Source organism: Lathamus discolor, chromosome 5 (assembly GCF_037157495.1).
Source record: "Lathamus discolor isolate bLatDis1 chromosome 5, bLatDis1.hap1, whole genome shotgun sequence".
Classification (NCBI taxonomy): domain Eukaryota; kingdom Metazoa; phylum Chordata; class Aves; order Psittaciformes; family Psittacidae; genus Lathamus; species Lathamus discolor.
In genome coordinates this window covers 33,916,095-33,922,094 of record NC_088888.1, presented here as the reverse complement: position 1 = coordinate 33,922,094, position 6,000 = coordinate 33,916,095, and positions in this window count along the sequence as shown.

Genomic DNA, 6,000 nt, shown 5'->3' with positions numbered 1-6,000 from the left:
CGCTGCGGGCTGTCCCTGTACATTAATCTCTGCTTTCAGACTGTATCAGTAAAGGCTTTTCTACCATGTACAGTCATTTGACTGTGCTGATCCCAGAGGTGAAAGAAAGGGGTTTTGGTTCCCTCTGCATGAACTCTGCAGAAACGTAGAGACCATGCAGGATTTCCTCACTGTGCCTTATCAATACACCAAGTGGCATTTGCTCCTGTGCTGCTTATGGTGAGGTATTTTCTTGGAGAGAAGAATTTAGGAAATCTCTTGTGCGTTTGTTACGCAGGGTGTTTAAATATTCGCTTGTGTTTCTTTATCATTCATGTGTCTAGTTTGGGGGGTTACCTCTTGTATTACTACTTGAATGCAACCCTTCACTGACTGCTGCCTACTTCCATGTTCTTGGTAGCTCAATAAAGAGTTTTGATCCCAATTCGGTTTAAACTGCACGGACTGAGCAGCTTTTCCCTGCAGCACTCTGGAAAAACAAGTAACTGACTCAGGAGTGTAGAAGAGTTTTCAAACCCTCAGCTAAGTATCACATAAAGGTACTGTGTAAAGGGCCGAGATTTCGAGACTGGCAACAAATCCCCCCAGCACATTTGTTCAAATCCTTGAAATGCAGAATGACCGCTGGTCGCTCTGCCATCGGCTGGTTTCTTGAGTGGTCTACTGGAGGGGACTGGCCTCCCTTGGGACTGCAGACAGCCCCTCAGACCTACGTCAGAGCTTGTCAGGCAGAACTATATTCTACAGCCCCAGCACAGAAGGCCACCAAATGGGTCAGACAGGGATTCTCCTCAGTGAAGCCGTGCTGGCTGTCACCAGCCACGGCATTGTTTTCCATGTACCTCAGCATGCTTTCCAGGAGAATCTGCTCCAAGATTTTGCCAGGCACAGGGCTGCCCAGCTGAGCAGCTCCACAGAGGAGCCTCCACCCCAGAGCGAGGGGAAACGCAGCGTCCAAGAGCCTCAGTTCTGAGCGGTGAGAGCCAGCGAGGGAGCCTCGAACCCCCAAGAGGCCCTGCCCAGGAGCCGGCAGCTCTGCTGAGGCGGGCAGGGACTCAGAGGGGGCTGCGCCAGGAGTGCAGGCCCTTGCATTGCATTGCATTGCATTGTATTGCATGGTATTGCAATCCATGCCATTCCATTCCATTGCGTTCCATTCCCTTCCCTGTGCTCACAACGAGTTGTATAATGATGAGAGCATTATTTACCTGAAATGCCAAGGTGTTTTCAGCACCAAAACCACTTTCAAAGCCACAAATCAGAAAGCTTACAGGTGGAAAGCGTAATTAATTTATTTAGGAATAAAACTAAAGAATATAAATAAAATAAAGAGTAAAATCATGTATTTATAAATAAAATAAATTAATAAAATAATGAATAAAATTTAAAGAAATGTCTTTAAAAACACAGCTATTTATCTTGGGTTAGCTTAGCTCAGTTAATTTTAGTCTAGTTTAGTTTAGGCGATATTTTCTTTCCCTAAATGTGTCAGAGCCGTGCTGTGGTGGTGCGAGAGCAGTGCAAGAAGCCAGCCAGAACGGGCCGGAGAAGACCTGACAGGGGGTGGTGCTCAGTGCTACAGAGGACAGCAGCAAGTCCCGGGGCCACAGCGGGGCCACCCTGGGAGTGCCGAAGGCTGCCTCCCCCCGGATGCGGGGCACGAGGGCCAGCTGCGTGGAGCACGAGCCGCTGCCTTTGGGCTGCAATAGCCCAAAGGAGCCCCATGAAGGGGCTGTGCTCGGCTGCGGTGGAGGCAAAAAACCCGGGGACACTTGCTAGTCCACCCTGGGGAGAAAAAAGCCCTTCCCCACCCCCAGCTGCAGGACACGAGGGCCACCTTCGTGGAGCATGAGCACCAGGCCATAACCCAGAGCACCAGGACCAGAGCAGCCCTGCCAAGTGGTCATGCTCAGTGCTCAGAGGAAGGCAAAAAACCCCCGGGCACCAGTGCCAATCTGCCCCGGGGGAAAATTCCTTCCTGACCCCAGCGCTGGCGATCGGCTACTCCCTGAGCATGTGAGCAAGACCGGCTCCTGGTCCACGGGCTGGTTATGCCTCTAAGGGGACAAGGGGACACTGGCACTGCCTTTTCCGCCTCCACCTGGAGCCATCTCAGGGGCTTCCAAGAACAGCAAAATGCCGCTGGCCTCATCAAGCCTAGGGACAAGAAGCCTTCCCGTGCCTGGCACTGGGAGCTCCAAAGCACTGGGGGAGGCCACTGGCCCCTCTCTGGATCCTATTTCTTATGCCTACTGCCACTATCTGCCCAGAGGAGGAGGTCGGCGAGCTCCCCGAAGACTGAAGCGGGATTTCCGTCCGTCTGCTGGGCTGTGAGTGTGCCTCCTCCAGGAGCTGGAATTGCAGCAGAGAACCCCCAGCAGCTTCGGGCAGTCTTCCCTTCTCTGCCCCTCCAAGTAATTCCAGCGGTGCCTGCAGGAATTGCTCTCGGGTGCCTGCAGGCTGCCAGCTCTGTCCCAGTGGCCAAGCCGGGCGCTCTGGCAGTGGGACACGGGAGGACGCCTCCTTATACCGCCCGCGAGCATTGTGATGCTGCGTTGGCGGGGGGTGGCACTATGACACGGGGGTGATGGGGCCCCCACAGCCCTGCCCACCGAAGCCCTGCTGCTGCTGCCCCTTCCCCCAGCATGCCTTGCAGAAAAAGGCTTTTGGGCTGCTGGCCCTGAGGCAGAGGCCCAGAGGGATCTCCCAGCCCATGGCGGCCACACACTGGGCAGCGCTGCGGGCTGTCCCTGTGCATTAATCTCTGCTTTCAGACTGTATCAGTAAAGGCTTTTCTACCATGTACAGTCATTTGACTGTGCTGATCCCAGAGGTGAAAGAAAGGGGTTTTGGTTCCCTCTGCATGAACTCTGCAGAAACGTAGAGACCATGCAGGATTTCCTCACTGTGCCTTATCAATACACCAAGTGGCATTTGCTACTGTGCTGCTTATGGTGAGGTATTTTCTTGGAGAGAAGAATTTAGGAAATCTCTTGTGCGTTTGTTACGCAGGGTGTTTAAATATTCGCTTGTGTTTCTTTATCATTCATGTGTCTAGTTTGGGGGGTTACCTCTTGTATTACTACTTGAATGCAACCCTTCACTGACTGCTGCCTACCTCCATGTTCTTGGTAGCTCAATAAAGAGTTTTGATCCCAATTCGGTTTAAACTGCACGGACTGAGCAGCTTTTCCCTGCAGCACTCTGGAAAAACAAGTAACTGACTCAGGAGTGTAGAAGAGTTTTCAAACCCTCAGCTAAGTATCACATAAAGGTACTGTGTAAAGGGCCGAGATTTCGAGACTGGCAACAAATCCCCCCAGCACATTTGTTCAAATCCTTGAAATGCAGAATGACCGCTGGTCGCTCTGCCATCGGCTGGTTTCTTGAGTGGTCTACTGGAGGGGACTGGCCTCCCTTGGGACTGCAGACAGCCCCTCAGACCTACGTCAGAGCTTGTCAGGCAGAACTATATTCTACAGCCCCAGCACAGAAGGCCACCAAATGGGTCAGACAGGGATTCTCCTCAGTGAAGCCGTGCTGGCTGTCACCAGCCACGGCATTGTTTTCCATGTGCCTCAGCATGCTTTCCAGGAGAATCTGCTCCAAGATTTTGCCAGGCACAGGGCTGCCCAGCTGAGCAGCTCCACAGAGGAGCCTCCACCCCAGAGCGAGGGGAAACGCAGCGTCCAAGAGCCTCAGTTCTGAGCGGTGAGAGCCAGCGAGGGAGCCTCGAACCCCCAAGAGGCCCTGCCCAGGAGCCGGCAGCTCTGCTGAGGCGGGCAGGGACTCAGAGGGGGCTGCGCCAGGAGTGCAGGCCCTTGCATTGCATTGCATTGCATTGTATTGCATGGTATTGCAATCCATGCCATTCCATTCCATTGCGTTCCATTCCCTTCCCTGTGCTCACAATGAGTTGTATAATGATGAGAGCATTATTTACCTGAAATGCCAAGGTGTTTTCAGCACCAAAACCACTTTCAAAGCCACAAATCAGAAAGCTTACAGGTGGAAAGCGTAATTAATTTATTTAGGAATAAAACTAAAGAATATAAATAAAATAAAGAGTAAAATCATGTATTTATAAATAAAATAAATTAATAAAATAATGAATAAAATTTAAAGAAATGTCTTTAAAAACACAGCTATTTATCTTGGGTTAGCTTAGCTCAGTTAATTTTAGTCTAGTTTAGTTTAGGCGATATTTTCTTTCCCTAAATGTGTCAGAGCCGTGCTGTGGTGGTGCGAGAGCAGTGCAAGAAGCCAGCCAGAACGGGCCGGAGAAGACCTGACAGGGGGTGGTGCTCAGTGCTACAGAGGACAGCAGCGAGTCCCGGGGCCACAGCGGGGCCACCCTGGGAGTGCCGAAGGCTGCCTCCCCCCGGATGCGGGGCACGAGGGCCAGCTGCGTGGAGCACGAGCCGCTGCCTTTGGGCTGCAATAGCCCAAAGGAGCCCCATGAAGGGGCTGTGCTTGGCTGCGGTGGAGGCAAAAAACCCGGGGACACTTGCTAGTCCACCCTGGGGAGAAAAAAGCCCTTCCCCACCCCCAGCTGCAGGACACGAGGGCCACCTTCGTGGAGCATGAGCACCAGGCCATAACCCAGAGCACCAGGACCAGAGCAGCCCTGCCAAGTGGTCATGCTCAGTGCTCAGAGGAAGGCAAAAAACCCCCGGGCACCAGTGCCAATCTGCCCCGGGGGAAAATTCCTTCCTGACCCCAGCGCTGGCGATCGGCTACTCCCTGAGCATGTGAGCAAGACCGGCTCCTGGTCCACGGGCTGGTTATGCCTCTAAGGGGACAAGGGGACACTGGCACTGCCTTTTCTGCCTCCACCTGGAGCCATCTCAGGGGCTTCCAAGAACAGCAAAATGCCGCTGGCCTGATCAAGCCTAGGGACAAGAAGCCTTCCCGTGCCTGGCACTGGGAGCTCCAAAGCACTGGGGGAGGCCACTGGCCCCTCTCTGGATCCTATTTCTTATGCCTACTGCCACTATCTGCCCAGAGGAGGAGGTCGGCGAGCTCCCCGAAGATTGAAGCGGGATTTCCGTCCGTCTGCTGGGCTGTGAGTGTGCCCCCTCCAGGAGCTGGAATTGCAGCAGAGAACCCCCAGCAGCTTCGGGCAGTCTTCCCTTCTCTGCCCCTCCAAGTAATTCCAGCGGTGCCTGCAGGAATTGCTCTCGGGTGCCTGCAGGCTGCCAGCTCTGTCCCGGTGGCCAAGCCGGGCGCTCTGGCAGTGGGACACGGGAGGACGCCTCCTTATACCGCCCGCGAGCATTGTGATGCTGCGTTGGCGGGGGGTGGCACTATGACACGGGGGTGATGGGCCCCCCACAGCCCTGCCCACCGAAGCCCTGCTGCTGCTGCCCCTTCCCCCAGCATGCCTTGCAGAAAAAGGCTTTTGGGCTGCTGGCCCTGAGGCAGAGGCCCAGAGGGATCTCCCAGCCCATGGCGGACACAGACTGGGCAGTGGGTGCAGGATGGGAATCGCTCGCCTTAAGGCCCAGGCCTGCTCTGGGAGCTCTGCTCTGGCTGCCCCGGCGGTGGCAGCGCCGGCACCAGACAGAGCCGATGAGAGCGGACGCTGCAGCTCAGAGCTCGGGGTGTAGAAAGTGCCTGCCCTGGTCTGGTGAGGGGAGGGTGCACAATGGGCGATGCTGCACGCGGTGCGCCTTGTCGGAGGCCCTCCTGCAGCTGGGGCTGAGCTTTGGGATGCTGTCTATAGGCTGCAAGAGACCAGGGAAGCTGGGAGGGTCATGGACTGCTTGCTCCAGGCCCAGACTGTGCAGGGCCCACAGGTGTCCAGCACAGCACATACAGAAAAGGCTGACATCAATGCAGGAAGCTGGGAGCTAGTAACAAAAAACCACAACAAAAAAAGAGGAGGAAGCTGGCAGTTGAAACAAGGGACTGCCTCCAAAATCCTGTGGTCCCCACCCAGAACCGCTTCACAGTTCTGCAGGGGGCTAACAAGGAAACGCCCACTGTACCAAATGAGCA